We start from the raw sequence: 17,616 nt of genomic DNA on the forward strand, positions 1-17,616 counted from the left end.
CCCCTGCTTGAGTCTTGATCTCTGCCTGCTCTGCATCACCCCACCCTCGCTCTAGATACTGACTACTAGAGCATTGTGTACCTCCCTCCTCTGGACAGATGTCTTCCTCCTCCATTGACTCCTCCTCATCCTCCTCAAAAAGTGTCCCCTGCCTAGGCCTTCGTGAGGAACCAAGTTGCGCAGACTGTACAGAAGCAGATGGCATTTGTGACTCCTCATCCTCCACCTCTTCCAAAACCTTGTCCCTTAGTGCTTGCAGTGTTTTTTCAAGCAGGCAGATAAGGGGGATAGTCATGCTGGCTAGTGCATCATCTGCCCTCGCCATCCGCGTGTAATAATCAAAGGCACGCAAAACGTGGCAAATGTCCTTCATAGAGGCCCACTCAGTGGTGGTGAAGTGTGAACGGCGCGCACTGCGACTTGCTTGCGCCTGCTGCAGCTGGTACTCCGTTACTGCTGCCTGCTGCTCACACAACCTTTCAAACATATGTAACGTTGAATTCCACCTGGTGGGTAGGTCACATATGATGCGATGTTCCGGAAGATATATTCGGCGCTGCAGAGCTGTAATGCGCGATCTTGCCTTGCTGGAACGCCGCAAGTGAGCACACTCTATGCAGACCTTGTGAAGCAGTGCATCAAGATCCGGATCGTCCCTCAAAAAGCTCTGCACGACCAAGTTGAGCACATGTGCCAGACATGGGATGTGAGTGAAGTTGCCTATGCCCAGAGCTGCCACCAGATTTCGGCCATTGTCACACACTACCATGCCTGGCTGGAGATTCGCTGGCACAAACCACACATCGCTCTGCTGCTTGATGGCATTCCAGAGCTTCTGCGCTGTGTGGCTTCGATTCCCCAAAGAAATTAATTTTAATATGGCCTGTTGACGTTTGGCCATGGCTGTGCTCATATTGGTCATCATAACAGGTAACCGTTCACGGGTCGATGTGGAGGTAGACCGTGACGGCTCCTGCAGCGCTGATTCAGAGGAACTGGAGTATGAGGAGGAGTCAATGTGTACAGACTGGATTCCTGAAATCCTTGGAGTTGGCAGAATACGTACAGCGCCACTCTCAAGATCTGTACCCGGCTCCACAACATTTACCCAATGGGCAGTGAGGGAAAGGTATTGTCCCTGTCCATGCTTACTGGTCCACGCATCGGTGGTCAGGTGGACCTTGCTACTGATGGCGTTTTGTAGCGCATGTTTAATTTTTCCCTCCACATGCTGTTGCAGGGCATGGACGGCTTGCCTGCTGAAATTAAAGCAGCTGGGCACGTTGTATTGTGGGACTGCCAATGCCATCAAGTTACGGAAGCTGTCAGTCTCCACCAGCCTGAATGATAGCATTTAAAGGGCCAGTAGTTTAGCAATGCCAGCATTCAGAGCCTGTGCTCGGGGGTGGTTTGCCGAGTATGGGCGCCTTTTCTCCCATGCCTGTGCTAACGATGGCTGTAGACTGGCCTGGGAGTGTGAGGATGACAGGGAAAGTGGTCCTGTTGGTGGAATTACATTGTGTCTCTGTACAACAGTGCCAGAGATTCTTCCATGGCGATCCTGTGAAGAAGTCGAACCAGCTGTGTGTGAGCTGGAGGAAGAGGCTACAACACGAGCTGAAGAGGTGGTAGGTGGCGCTGTAGGTTGGCCTTGGTCTTCAGTGTGTTTTTGCAACTCCACCACGTGCTTGGTCCGCACATGTTTCCAGATATTTGTGGTATTGAGGTTGCTGACACTTTTCCCTCTTTTCACCTTCTGATTACACAGCTTGCATTTGACAAAGCAAATGTCATCTGCAACTGTGTCAAAAAAGGACAAGGCACTGCAAGTCTTGGTAGCGCCCGCTTTGGATTTTGGAAGAGCCATGCTCCTAATGGGTGCCGAAGTGGAGGCTACAGGCAATCAAGTCTGCCCCCTCCCTCTCCCTCCTTTTGGGGCCGTTGGGGGAATCTCTTCCTCAGAGCTACTCCCACCACCTTCCTGTCCCTCACGCCATGATGGGTCAAGGACTAGTGTTGAGCCACCCCCGTAGTGTTCGAGTTCGGTTCGTAGAACACCCGTATGTTCGCTGAACTGTTCGTCGAACTGTTTGTCGAACACCTTCGAACACCGTTAAAACCAATGGCAGGCAAACAAAAACACATAGAAACACATAGAAAACACCTTCAAAGGTGTCCAAAACCTGACAAACTGCTCAGAAGACACAACTAACACATGGAAAAGTGACAAGTACATATAGTCATGCGAAAAGAAAAGAGGTGGAGGAGTAAAAGGAGGGGGAGACACAGATATAGGCATGTCATGCCATTCTAAAACCAAAAAATTGCGAAGCCGACAAGGCCAGTCCGTTCCTTCCCGTACGACCTCCGTGTCGCCGGGTTTGTGCCAGAGCTGCGGTGGACCCTGTCGGCCAGCCCCTCTCTCCCAATATTGGTGCCTGTCCGCTAGTGGGTCTAAGAGTGTGGCAACCCAGTAGTCAGGATTATTTCGAATTCTGACAATCTGAGGGTCATGTTGCAGGTAGTGCAGCAAGAAGGCACTCATGTGTCTTGTGCATCTAGGAGCCCCAAAATTATTTTCCGGGCTAGATGCAGCTAAATATTATTATTAATTTGAAAGCTGGTGGAGCTTAGTGTAGCGTTGGCGTCCCTGCCTCCTGCTAGGCAGGGACGCCGTTCCCCTCGCCTCCCTGCTCTGTCCTCGGCGTCCTCTTCCCGCGCTGCTGGCAGTGCTCGCTGCTTCCCGGGCACTGTGCTTAGGGCGCGCGCGCTCCCTCCCTCTTAAAGGGGCCGCGCGCGCCGTCCTAAGGAGTCCCCGGCCAAATCCCCGGCCAATTGCCGGTGGAGCTCCCATATATAAGACACATCCTCCAAAATGGAGGTGCCCGAGCAAAGTTGTTGCAAAGCCTTTCACCTCTGCTTCAGCCCTCAGGTTCCGTTGCCAGTCTGTTTTCCAGCTCTGTCTACCTGCTTGCATTCCCTGCGGTCCGACAGTCTGTCTACCAGCATCCGCCAGTCTGTCTATGGAGCAGCCCGCCTGCGGTTCAGGAAGCACCTGCCTGATACCTGCCTGATACCTGCCTGATACCTGCCTGAGACCACCTGCCAGCCAGCCGAGAGACTCTTCCCCGCTCACCTGGGAGCGCTCACCTGCTACCCGCCAGCTAGCCTACCTGGAGGCTCTGCCGTCACTTGCCGTGACCACCTTCCAGCCAGCCGAGAGACTCTTACCCGCTCACCTGGGAGCGCTCACCTGCTACCCATCTGCTAGCCTACCTGGAGGCTCTGCCGTCACTTGCCGTGACCACCTGCCTGTCTGGAGACTCTTACCCTGCTGTCACTTGCCGTGACCACCTGCCTGGCTAGAGACTCTTCCCCTGCTGTCACTTGCCGTGACCACCCTCCTGTCTAGAGACTGTCCCCGTCACTTGCCGTGACCTCCTGCCCTTCTTCCCAGAGACTGTTCCTGTCACTTGCCGTGACTACCTGCCCGCCTTCCCTGGAAGCCACCCACTTCCTTACAAGGACTGCCCCTTTGTATAGTAGCTCAGAGGTTCCACCTCCCAGACCCGTTACAGTTTGCTCGGGCCATGGAACCCGGTGGCACCCAAGCTCCCTCGCTCTCGGACCTATGCCATGAACTATCCCATCAGAGGTCCCAACAGGACTCCATCTTGGGCCACCTGCGTAGTGTTCAATCCCGCCTGGACACACTGACTGCCTCGTCGGGAGCTGCTTCTACTCACACAACTACTTCCACGGCAGCGCCGCTGCCCATCAATACCATGGCATCCCTTCCCGGTCCCCGCCTATCCGCCCCGCCTCGTTTTAGTGGAGATCCCGGTCAGGCCCGGGGCTTCATTAACCAGTGCACCCTGCACTTCAAACTTTTGGCGCACCAGTTTTCCACCGACCAAGCCAAAGTGGCCTTCATCATGTCCCATCTCACTGGGGAGGCGCTGGCTTGGCTAAATCCTCTATGGGAGAGAGGAGACCCCCTGGTGTCCAACCTGCCAGCCTTTCTCACGGCCTTCCGGAAAGTCTTCGATGAACCAGGGCGAAAGACCTCATCCGCCTCATCTCTGCTACGCCTCCATCAAGGGAGTCTCACCGTGAGCCAATATGCCATACGGTTCCGTACCCTTGCTTCGGAGCTTGCCTGGGATAACGACGCCCTGGTGTCCGTCTTCTGGGAGGGTCTATCCGGCCGGATTAAAGATGAACTTGCCGGTCGGGACATTCCTACCACTCTCGACGACTTAATAACACTTGCCACCCGGATTGACATCCGGTTCCAGGAGCGTACCAAAGAGGTCACCCGTGAGAGGAGGTTTTCTCACCTTGCTCCTACCTTCCAGAATCCCGTCATTTCCTCTGTTACTCCCCAGGCACACTCACCCGAGCCTATGCAGGTCGACCAGACCAAGATGGTCAAAACCCGTCAAGAGTCACGCCGTGCCGAGGGGAGCTGCTTCTACTGTGGCAGTAAGGAGCACCGGATCCGTTCCTGCCCGGAGAGGTCGGGAAACATCTGTGTCTAGGATCGCTCAGAGAGGTCATCCTAGACAAGAATAAACCCTCTCCATCTCTGATGCTGTCAGTCTCTATCATCTGTGGGGAGAACCGTTACTTTGAACTAGCTCAACTTGATTCTGGAGCTGCCGGGAATCTCATTTCTCAGTCCCTGGTAGAGAAATACCGCATTCCCACCAAACCTCTGACCGAACCCTTATCTGTCGCCTCCGTGGACGGGGGTCTCTTACCGCATCCCATTCAACTTATCACCGAACCCATAACTCTTCATTTGGGAATGCTGCACTCTGAGAGCATCTTCTTCCATGTTCTACCTGGACTCTCTCATGCTCTTTTGCTTGGCCTACCTTGGCTCCAGAGACATGCACCCGTGCTTGATTGGCAGACCGGAGAAGTCCTTCGCTGGGGACAGGACTGCCATAAGACTTGTTTAGTTCCCGTACGTCCTGCCCGTCCTTCTCCTCCCCCAGCCAATCTACCCGGCCTGCCAGTACCCTATTGGTCTTATGCTGATGTCTTTAATAAAAAGGAAGCTGAGACATTACCTCCTCATAGACCATACGATTGCCCTATCGACTTGGTACCTGGCGCTACTCCGCCCCGAGGGCGTATCTACCCTTTGTCCGCTGCTGAGACCCGGTCCATGTCTGAGTATATTGAGGAGAACCTGGCCCGGGGATTTATCCGGAAATCTACCTCCCCGGCGGGAGCAGGCTTCTTCTTCGTCAAAAAGAAGGACGGCTCACTCCGTCCCTGCATAGACTATAGAGGCCTTAACCAGATCACAGTGAAGAATAAATACCCCCTTCCGCTCATTCCTGGATTATTTGACCGTCTGAGAGGTGCTAGAATCTTCACCAAGCTGGATCTTCGTGGGGCGTATAACCTGGTCCGTATCCTTCAGGGGGATGAATGGAAGACGGCATTCAACACCCGGGACGGCCACTATGAATACCTCGTAATGCCCTTCGGTCTCTGTAATGCTCCCGCCATCTTTCAAGAGTTGGTCAATGATATCTTCCGTGACCTTCTCTACTCCTGCGTGGTGGTATACCTGGACGACATCTTGGTCTTCTCTCCGGATCTCCCCACACACCGGAGGGACGTTCGTCAGGTCCTGCTCAGGCTCAGGCAAAACCACCTCTACGCAAAATTTGAGAAGTGCCTCTTTGAGAAGACCTCGCTTCCATTTCTGGGCTACATCATCTCTCAGACCGGTCTACGAATGGATCCTGAGAAACTTTCTGCCATCCAGAAGTGGCCCCGACCGGAGGGGTTGAAGGCTATCCAGCGGTTCCCGGGCTTTGCCAATTACTACCGCCTCTTCATTCCGCACTTCTCTTCCCGGACTGCCCCTATCTCTGCGCTCACCCGTAAGAGCGCTAATCCCAAAGAATGGCCGCCTGAGGCAGAGGAGGCCTTCCTGTCTTTGAAACAAGCTTTCTCCTCTGCTCCTGTGCTGCACCGTCCGGACAGCAACAAACAATTCTTCTTGGAAGTAGACGCTTCCTCCTCCGGAGCCGGAGCGGTGCTCACCTAAAAGTCGTCATCCGGAAGAATGGTAACCTGCGGCTTCTTCTCCAAACTCTTCTCATCATCTGAGCGAAATTATTCTATAGGAGATCGAGAATTGTTAGCCATTAAGTTGGCACTGGAGGAGTGGCGTTACCTGCTCGAGGGGGCTCTTCACCCGGTAATAATCTACACGGATCACAAAAACTTGGCTTATCTCCAGAGTGCCCAAAGACTTAACCCGCGCCAAGCCCGGTGGTCCTTGTTCTTTGCCCGCTTTGATTTCATCCTTCATTTTTGCCCGGCAGAAAAAAATATCAAAGCTGATGCCTTGTCCCAATTCTTTTTGTTCTCCGATCTAGAGGAGGAGCCAAAGCACATCATCGACCCCGCCAAGGTAATGCTGGTAGCTCCCGTGGATCTAATTCGTCTTCCACCCGGTAAGACGTTCGTAACAGTACCTGATCGTGAGAAAGTCCTACACTGGGGACATTCGTCCAAGCTAGCTGGCCATGCTGGTCAGAAAAAGACCCTCCTGCTTATTACCCAGCATTACTGGTGTCCTACCCTGCACAAGGACGTAATAGACTTTGTCTCAGCCTGTGCGTCCTGCGCCCGCAACAAGGTTCCTAGACATCTACCAGCCCGCCGCCTTCTGCCTCTTCCCATACCTGCTGCCCCGTGGCAGCATATAGCCATGGACTTTGTAACAGATCTCCCTGTCTCTGCTAGTTGTACGGTCATTTGGGTGGTCGCTGACCGCTTCTCTAAGATGGCTCACTTCATTCCCCTGCCAGGCCTTCCGTCTGCATCTGAATTGGCTAAAGACTTTATCCATCATATTTTCCGTCTTCATGGTCTCCCTCTCCACATCGTATCCGACCGAGGAGTTCAGTTCACCTCTCGCTTCTGGAGAGCCATGTGTAAACTGCTGGGGGTCACCTTGGACTTCTCCTCTGCTTATCACCCACAGTCCAAAGGTCAAGTAGAGCGGATCAACCAAATTTTAGCCAGTTACCTCCGGCACTTTGTTAATGCCCACCATTCCGACTGGGTGGATCTTTTACCGTGGGCCGAATTTTCCTATAATAATCACGAGAGCGAGTCTTCCTCCAAATCCCCGTTTTATATTGTCTACGGTCAGCATCCTTGGATCCCATTTCCCGTCTCCGCCTTGGTGGATAATCCGGCTGTGGAATCTCTTGTTAGCGAATTCTCCTCCATTTGGGAGAGTACCAGATCCGCGCTTCTTCAGTCCTCCGAGCGGATGAAGAAACAGGCTGACAAAAGACGTCTGGATCCGCCCCAATTCCATCCCGGAGATAAAGTCTGGCTCTCGTCCAAATATGTCCGGCTCAAGATTCCTTCCAACAAGTTAGGGCCTCGGTTCATCGGCCCACTGGAAGTTATCAAACAAATCAACCCGGTGGCCTATAAATTGAAACTCTCGGCTAACTTGCGGATCCCTAACTCCTTCCATGTATCTCTCCTCAAACCTGTGGTACTTAACTCTTTTTCCAAGTCAACAGGCACGCCTCCCGCTCCGGTTTCCGCTGAAGACGAGTTTGAGGTAGAGAGCATTCTGGCCACCAAAAGGGTAAGAGGAAAGACCTTTTTTCTAGTGGATTGGAAGGGGTTTGGTCCTGAGGAGAGAACGTGGGAGCCCCGGGAGAACATCCATGCCCCGCTCATCCTTGATAAATTTCTGTCTGGCCTAAAAAAGGGGGGGCCTAAAAGGGGGGGTACTGTAGCGTCGGCGTCCCTGCCTCCTGCTAGGCAGGGAAGCCGTTCCCCTCACCTCCCTGCTCCGTCCTCGGCGTCCTCTTCCCGCGCTGCTGGCAGTGCTCGCTGCTTCCCGGGCACTGTGCTTAGGGCGCACGCACTCCCTCCCTCTTAAAGGGGCCGCGTGCCGTCCTAAGGAGTCACAGGCCAATTGCCGGTGGAGCTCCCATATATAAGGCACCTCCTCCAAAATGGAGGTGCCCGAGCAAAGTTGTTGCAAAGCCTTTCACCTCTGCTTCAGCCCTCAGGTTCCGTTGCCAGTCTGTTTTCCAGCTCTGTCTACCTGCTTGCATTCCCTGCGGTCCGACAGTCTGTCTACCAGCATCCGCCAGTCTGTCTATGGACCAGCCGGCCTGCGGTTCAGGAAGCACCTGCCTGATACCTGCCTGACACCTGCCTGATACCTGCCTGAGACCACCTGCCAGCCAGCCGAGAGACTCTTCCCCGCTCACCTGGGAGCGCTCACCTGCTACCCGCCAGCTAGCCTACCTGGAGGCTCTGCCGTCACTTGCCGTGACCACCTGCCAGTCAGCCGTGAGACTCTTAACCGCTCACCTGGGAGCGCTCTCCTGCTATCCGCCAGCTAGCCTACCAGGAGGCTCTGCCGTCACTTGCCGTGACCACCTGCCAGCCAGCCGAGAGACTCTTACCCGCTCACCTGGGAGCGTTCACCTACTACCCACCTGCTAGCCTACCTGGAGGCTCTGCCGTCACTTGCTGTGACCACCTGCGTGTCTAGAGACTCTTACCCTGCTGTCACTTGCCGTGACCACCCTCCTGTCTAGAGACTGTCCCCGTCACTTGCCGTGACCTCCTGCCCTTCTTCCCAGAGACTGTTCCTGTCACTTCCGTGACTACCTGCCCGCCTTCCCTGGGAGCCACCCGCTTCCTTACAAGGACTGCCCCTTTGTATAGTAGCTCAGAGGTTCCACCTCCCAGACCCGTTACACTTAGTATAGATGGCCTAATAGAATCAGTACTGCAAATTGCTATAAGGCCCAAATTATTTTCCAGCCAAGATACAGATAAACATGATTAGTAATTTTAAATCTGGTGGAGTTTAGTATAGATATCCTAATAGAATCAGTACTGCACACTGCTACAAGGCCCAAATTATTTTCCAGCCAAGATACAGATAAACATGATTAGTAATTTTAAATCTGGTGGAGTTTAGTATAGATGGCCAAATAGAATCAGTACTGCACACTGCTACAAGGCCCAAATTATTTTCCAGCCAAGATACAGATAAACACGATTAGTAATTTGAAAGCTTAAAACTGTTGGTGAGGTGATTTTAACAAATCATGAAGCATTTATGACTCGCCCCCTGGGCCGTGGGGCACTCGGATCCGGGCAATAAGGGGAACGATGGGAGTAGTAGTGGCAACCCGGTTCCGTGGCTCAGGGTGGTCAGGCCAGTGGTAGTCCGTTATGTGCTGATGTTTATGTCCGACTACGCCACCCGTGGATTTGCGGTTATTAGAAACCGACGCTGCATGCAGACCGCTGGGGCTGATGAAGTGTGCAGCTAGGGTAGTGTGACTCCCCACGGGAAGAGTGCGGCCCCAGGGCAGTATAGTGGATGGTGGGAGTAATGGTAGTGAGAGTCCCAGTGCTGATAGTGCTGGAGGAGCAAGGAGCACACAGACAACAGGTTGCAGTCCAGGGTCTTTACCAAACAGGTAAACTGACCCATAAACAGTCCCAGCTAGGAGGGGACCTGGATGTCTGAGAGCAACGGGGAAATTGGCCCTGGTCAGGGTGAGGGTGTAGGCCTACCGTGCTTTCTGCGCTCCTTCTGGCTATCTCCTCCTGATAGGGTAACAGCCCACGTTTCCGAGCTTTCCGTGTATTCTTGCCTGTATGGCCTGCGACGTGGGTTCCTTTCTGCTCCCTTCGGTTGTGGCAGGGCCTCCAGGATTCTTAGGCCAAGGAATGTACAGTCCCTTGCGGACTGGTTCTCTGCTGGGGGATGTGGAATCCTTCCAGCCTCAGACACCAAAGTCTGGTAAAGTTAAGTCTTTTCTCTGCCAAGACAGGCTCACTGCGCCTCTTGTCTCTGGCTTGTGGCTCTCCTTCTGCCACACTTCCTCTTAGGTGCAATCAACTTTCTGTCCCTGCTCCACTCTGGGACATGTCTCAGTGCTGAGACAGGCTTTCCAGTTCTCTCTAACCCTGCCCTCAGTACCAGCTTTTATAGGGGCAGCCAGCTCCCCCTACTGGCCTGAGACAGGAGGCATTGCATGCTAATGTTCCCCTGACTAGAGAACCTCCCCCCTGCTCTCAGACACAGCTTTAATTACACTTGTGGCATCCAGGCCTGGGTGACACATTTACTCTCCCCAGGATGACACAGGGGTAGAAAAGTCGTTTCAGATCCATGATTTGTTCATCTTTATGAACGTGAGTCTGTCTACATTATCAGTGGAGATCCGCGTGTGTCAGCACACCACCAGCAGCGCTGAACACACGTTCAGACAGAACACTGGCTGCGGGGCATGACAAGATCTCCAAGGCGTAAGTGGCGAGCTTCGGCCATTTATCCAGATTGAAAGCCCAAAAAGAGCAAGGGTCCAGTGAGACAGTCATGGCTTCAATGTTTACTTGGAGATACTCCTGTACCATCGTCTCTAGGCGTTGACTATGTGTCAGACTTCTTGTCTCCTGTGGCCTTGCAAAGGATGGGCTAAAAAAGTGGTGAAATGATTCCGCAAAATTGATGTTACCAGCAGATACTGTGTTTCTGTTACGTTTTGAGTGTTGAACACTCGACGGTCCCACGGTTGGCAAGTTGGAACTGTGAGATTCACTACGTGCACCACTAGTGTTTTGGGGAAAAGCACGTTAGATTCTGCAGCAGTCTCTGCTGATACTCCTGCATGCATGCATCTCTTTCTATAGCAGGAATAATTTCTGCAAATTTACTTTTGTACCGGGGATCTAACAGTGTGGCAACCCAGTGGTCAGGATTATTTCTAACAATTCTTACAATTCGAGGGTCATGTTGCAGGTAGTGCAGCAAGAAGGCACTCATGTGTCTTGCGCATCCAGGAGCACCAAGTCCCTGTTGTGTTGGTGGCGAGGTAACAATTATACTTCCTTCCTCTGCCCTCTCCCCCCAACCTCGCACAGCAGAAATGTGATCAAGGTCTCCCTCATCTGATGAGTCTTCCATCAGTTCGTCCTCCACTTCCTCCTTGGCTCCTGCACCTTCCTCACTAGTTTGGCTGCTACCATGCGCCCTGGTAAAACCATCTCCCCCACCCTCACATGCCTGCCGCCTTGGTGCTGCCGACCGTCTGGACCTTGCAGATGTTAGCCCTTCCGCATACAACTCCTCCTCCTCTACTTCCTCCACCTCCTCTTGTGCCACCACCTGACTCCGAATTCTGTTTAACATGTGCTCCAGCATGTAAATCACCGGAATAGTCATGTTGATAAAGGCATCGTCAGCACTAAACATCTTCGTCACCATTTCAAAACTGTGCAGAAGGGTGCATAGGTCCCTGATCTGAGACCACTCCTCCAGCGTGATTTGCCCCACCTCTGGATCTCGTTGGCCCAGGCTATACATCAGAACGTATTGCACCAGGGCTTGTCGGTGCTGCCACAGTCGCTGCAACATGTGCAGAGTTGAATTCCACCAGGTAGGCACATCGCATTTTAGCCGGTGAAGTGGCAGGCCCAACGACTTCTGTAGAGATGTAAGTCACTGAGCTGCGGGATGCGAACGGCGGAAGTGAGCACACAGCGACCGTGCCCTCTGCAGAAGGCCATGTAGTCCGGGATAGTGGGCTAAAAATTGCTGGACAACCAGGTTCAACACGTGAGCCATACAAGGCACGTGTGTGACATTGCCCCGGCGAAGGGCCGCACCCAGGTTTGCAGCATTGTCGCACACGGCCTTCCCTGGTTTCAGGTCCAGTGGAGACAACCATTCATGAAACTGGTTCTCCAGAGCTGACCACAACTCCTCAGCTGTGTGACTCACATTTCCCAGACATTTCAAAGTAAAAACCGCCTGATGATGTTGAGCCCTGCTGCCAGCATAGTAAGGAGGTGTGCAGGATCCCTTCTGCGCAGTTAAAAAGCTTGTGGCATGACCAGACAGGCTTTGGGTGCAGGTGGAGGACCGAGAGGAGGTTGAGGAGGCAGAAGCAGTGGAGGAACTTTGAGATAAAGAGGATTAACGCACAACTCGTGGGGACGGCAAGACTTGGACAGCAGCCCCTTGTCCTGCTGTCACCATAGTTACCCAGTGCCCAGTTAGCGACATGTAACGCCACTGTCCATGCCTACTCGTCCAAGTGTCTGTGGTGAAATGCACCCTGTCACACACAGAGTTTCTCAAAGAAGCGGTGATGTTGTGTGCGACATGCTGGTGGAGCGCAGGCACACCTTTCTTTGAGAAGTAGTGCCAACTGGGCATCTGGTACTGGGGCACTGCGACGGACATAAGGTCTCGAAAATCCTCTGTGTCCACCAGGCGGAAAGGCAGCATTTCTGTTGCCAAGAGCTTGCAGATGGTGAAATTCAACCTCTTAGCTTTCTCATGGCTAGGAGGAAATGGTCTTTTACTTGTCCACATCTGAGGGACCGAGGGCTGGCTGTTGTGCTTAGACGGGGTTGAGAAGGGTGTCCCCGACAAACTGCCGGTCTGTGAGGAAGATGCAGGCGGACATGTTAGGTTGCCTTGATCCAAAGGTGGTGCTATCGATGTCGGACAGCGCTGAACACCAGCTGGTGTTTCCACCTCCAAAGAAATGATGACCTGCCAATCACGCTGGCTGTTGCGGGTAAAGAGGTGGCAGGTCTGCGTCCCAAAACAGGTGTGACTGCTGTCCTCCCAGTCACAGAGGATGAAGAGGCCGTGGATGCACAAGATGAGGCAGGCAGTGGTTGGCCCGGCCGGCTAGGCCGCATTGTAACACAGTGAGCTTCCCACTGCAACTTATCCTTCATATCCATGTGCCGGTTCATGCATGAAGTACTCAAACTATGTATTTTTTGGCCTCTACTTAGCTTTTGCTGACAAATGTTACAGATAACACAAGTTGGGTCATCTTTATCGATCTGAAAAAATGCCCAGGCTATGCAAGGCTTAGCACCCATGCGACCTGAAGCGCCACCACGACTTGTGGTCAGAGGCAAAGCTGTGTTTGAGGATGCAGTTGTTGACGTGCTTCCAGTACTACGTCTCTGTCCAGGAAGGCGCAACCTGACCTCTTCATCACTAGCATCCTCCTCCACCTCCTCTGCTGACCTTATTGACTGGCTGACTGTGGGTTGACAGTAAGTGGGATCTCCAACCTCGTCATCATCACCCTGTGTGTTATCACACCCGTCGTCCTCAGAGCCAAAATCTTCCTGCCCTGACAAAAAACTAAAGTTGTCGCTCCAATCAGGTATTTTGAGTCTCATCATCGTCTTCCTCATTGTCTCCACCAACAGGAGTTACAGTTTGGGAACGAGGGTGTACATTATGGTCATAACCTTCTGCGTCTGGTCCTGGATCCGACTCATAAAGATTCTGGGCATCAGTGCAGAACATTTCCTCATCTGGATTCACAGAAGCTCTGGAGCCGACCTCTGATTCCCAGGCTACAGTATGAGTAAACAGCTCTGCAGACTCAACCATCTGTTCTACCCCATACTCAGACAAGCAGCTGGAGACTTGGTAGCTGTGAGGAAGCAAGTGCGATTGGGGTGACACCTCTGAGTACTGGAGTATTTGTGATGTTGAAGATGAGGTGGAGGAGAGCCCACTTAAAGAAGCACTTGCTATCCGTTGAAGCACTTGCTGTTTTTGTGCCTCATGGTTTGTAGCGATTGGCATGGCCATAAGAAAGGGATCTTATCACATTGTCCGCTAAAAGAAGTAGACATTTTAGTTTGGCTGGAAGATGGTCTTTCTTCTGCAGATGTTACTGTTGCTTTAACACCTACCCCACGGACACAACCTTTTTTTCCCTTCCCAACACGCCTATTCCCCTTTCCTCCAGCAGCAGGCCTTTTTCCACTCATTTTGGTGGTTAACTAATTCACAACTCTGGATTTGTTTGCACAAAAAACAATGGATGGGAACCGAGCAGAGCTGAGTGGCCAAACTGTGGTATTAGCCCAAAAGTATTGGCTGGGTTAGATGTAGATAAAAATTATATTGAATTTGCAACCTGGTGGAGGTTAGTATAGATGGACTAATAGAACAAGTCCCACACACTGCTACAAGCCTAAATATTTTTTCAGAGCTAGATGCAGAAAAAAATTATATTGAATTTGCAACCTGGTGGAGGTTAGTATAGATGGACTAATAGAACAAGTCCCACACACTGCTACAAGCCGAAATATTTTTTCAGAGCTACATGCAGAAAAAAATTATGTTGAATTTGCAACCTGGTGGAGGTTAGTATAGATGGACTAATAGAACAAGTCCCACACACTGCTACAAGCCGAAATATTTTTTCAGAGCTAGATGCAGATAAAAATTATATTGAATTTGCAACCTGGTGAAGGTTAGTATAGGTGGACTAATAGAACAAGTCCCACACACTGCTATAAGCCAAAATATTTTTTCAGAGCTACATGCAGAAAAAAAATTATATTGAATTTGCAACCTGGTGGAGGTTAGTATAGATGGACTAATAGAATGATGCTATGCCCAAAAGGTTTTACTTCACTAGGTGCAGTAAAAAAAATTGTATTCTATACACAGGTGGTATAGTTTGCAACACAGATAGGATACTCCAATGACTAACACACACTGCAAGAGGCCAAAAAGGATTTGCTTTGCTAGATTTAGCCAAATGCTGTGAAAAAAACTTGCACAGCACTAAAACAGACCTGCCTGACAAAAAGTGATAGGAACTGATGTAACCTAGCCCTCAAAAGGATTGCAATTACAATTAGTCTTTACTCCCAACCTATCTATTTAAGAGCACAGACCTGCCTGATAAAATTGATAGGAACTGATGTAACCTAGTCCTGAAAAGGACTGCAATTACAATTAGTCTTTACTCCCAACCTATTTAAGAACACAGACCTGCCTGATAAAAGTCATAGGAAATGATGTAACCTAGTCCTTAAAAGGACTGCAATCACAACTATTCCCTACTCCCACGCTATCTGTAGATTTGTGCGAAAATTGGCTGGAAATTAACAATGTATAGCGCACACAGCAACATCGGTGCCGTCTAACACGCAGCGGCAGCCGTGAGAAAATGGTGGCAACGGGGAAAATGGCTGGGTCTTATAGGGCAAGGACATGTGACATACACTGTCAATGACACATGGCCTTGCTTGTGTGAAAAAAGCAGTTCGCTCTGTGTGTGCGCTGCTGATAGGCTGACAGATTGCACCTCCCCACTGTAAATGCGGGAAAGAGGAAAAAAAATGGAGACCTTCATTATTTCTGCAGAGATCTATCCCCTGCCCCTCCCCCCGCCCCGCTGTACACTCAAACTGCATATTAACATTAATTTTCAGCATTACTGAAAAAAAATCCAGTTATGATTTTGGTGCACGAACAGTTATCGAACATAACCTCAAACAGCCGAATTTTTTTCAAATTGTTCGTGTTCGCCGAACGGCTCGAACAATGCCCAAAACAGCTCGAATTTGAGATTGGTGAACAGTTCGAGTCGAACACCACTCATCTCTATCAAGGACCTCATCATCTACACCACCCTCTTCAAACAACTGTTTCTCTTGGATAGTCTCGCCAGCACAGTACGCACCAGAAAGTGGCACCTGAGTCTCATTATCAGATGTGTACTGAGGTGTGCTGCTGACCATAGGCACTGGCCCACCCGCCTCTTCAGATTCAGAGAGACAAAACGGTTGCGCATCACTGCATACTACCTCTTCTTCAAATTCTCAAATTCTGCTTGGCTGGCCCCCTCTTTCCAAGCCAAGAGATCCAGAGAACAGAAGTAGAGATGGCTCCTGTCCAGGGCTCTCTGACTGCCTGGGCAATTTGGCAGGTGGTGAAGAGACAGATGGGTGCTCTTCAGTGCTCAGGACCTGAGAGGATCTGGAACTAATTGAAGTCGATGCGTTAGCTGCCATCCATCCGACAACGGCTTCAATTTGGTCCTCCCGCAGCAGTGGGGTACGGCTAGCTCCTACAAAGCTGCACATAAAGGACTGTTCCCTGGTAAAACTGGGGGATGCTGAGTCACTGGTGCCCACAGCAGGCATAGAATCCCCACGTCCTCTCCCTGCAGGCACAGAATCCTCACGTCCTCTCCCTGCAGAAACTCGACGCCCACGCCCACGACCACATGCCTTACTCCCTGCCTTCTTCATCTTGGTAGACTGATAAAGATAGGCAGAAAAGTACTAATGGCTTAGTGTGCTTATTCCTGAACAGCTGCTAACAGGTATAAGAAACACTAATTTTATAAAGTGTGGACTAGACTTTAATATGAATAATGTGGCCTACACAACTGTAAAGTGGAGTGTTTGGTGAACTTTATTTAGGTTTTTTTTGTCACAAAAAGACACTGGATGTGCCCAAAGATGTAATACCGATAGTATCACAAACTTTTTGTAGCAATTACAATGTAGGAAGGTAACCTACAATGCAATAGATGAGGCTACAAAAAATAGGCTAATACTAATCTGGCTGGGGCTGCAGGGCACAATGCTGCAGAAAAGCTCCTCTATCTACTCCTATATAGTGTGTTTGGAACCAATTTAGCTGAATACGGATGGAAACACCACACTAATAGGAGAAATCAGGAAAAATTATCAATTAGCAAAAAAGGACAATGTATGAGGCAGTGAAGCACGCTGAGCGCACTACAACCAGACGTGGCTGAAGCACACACTACAGCGTGAGCTGCACTCACACACACAGACCTTGCAGACAGCGGTGAACAGTGCAGATGCAGAGCACTGTGCACTAGCGCTGCAAGGCACAGCGATTTATAAAGTAGCTTGGGTAAAGCAGAATAGAGCAAATAGGTAGCTAAAACTGTCCCTCAAAACAACAGCGTCCTATCCCTAACTGAATTCACAGCAGAGTGAGCTCAAAATGGCGGAGGCGGCTTTTATAGTGCATCATGACATCATTTCAGCAGCCAATCACAGCCATGCCATTAGTTAACATGCCTACATGCCTAACAGGATGTGCCCACACTTCTTAGGATCCTCATTGGCTGAATAAAATGAAACTGGCTCATTGCATTATGGGAACTTCCGATTCCGGTATACGATATGCTAAAAGTATTGGAATTAAGTATCGGAATTCCGATACCGCGAATATCGGCCGATACCCGATATTTCAGTATCGGAATGCTCAACACTACTCATGACCCAATATCAACATGGGTTTACGAGGGACCGTTCCTGTCAAACTAATCTGATCAGTTTTTATGAGGAGTCAAGTTCCGGACTGGACCAAGGAAATGGAGTGGATGTTGTGTATATGGACTTTTCAAAAGCTTTTGATACGATTCCACACAAAAGGTTGATACATAAAATGAGAACAATGAGGATAGGGGAAAATATATGTATGTGGGTTAAGAATTGGCTCAGTGATAGGAAACAAAGGGCGGTTATTAATGGAAAACACTCAGACCGGGTCTCATTTAACAGTGGGGTACCACAGGGGTCAGTATTGGGCCCCCTTCTTTTTAACATATTTATTAATGACCTTGTAGGGGGTATAGAGAGTAATATTTCAATATTTGCAGATGACACTAAACTCTGCAGGGTAATCAATACAGAGGAGGACAATTGTATATTAAAGGAGGATCTATGTAAACTAGAAGTTTGGGCTGATAAATG

This window comes from Phyllobates terribilis, unplaced genomic scaffold (assembly GCF_046119375.1).
Source record: "Phyllobates terribilis strain yellow unplaced genomic scaffold, ASM4611937v1 Scaffold_4__5_contigs__length_816908805, whole genome shotgun sequence".
NCBI lineage: Eukaryota > Metazoa > Chordata > Amphibia > Anura > Dendrobatidae > Phyllobates > Phyllobates terribilis.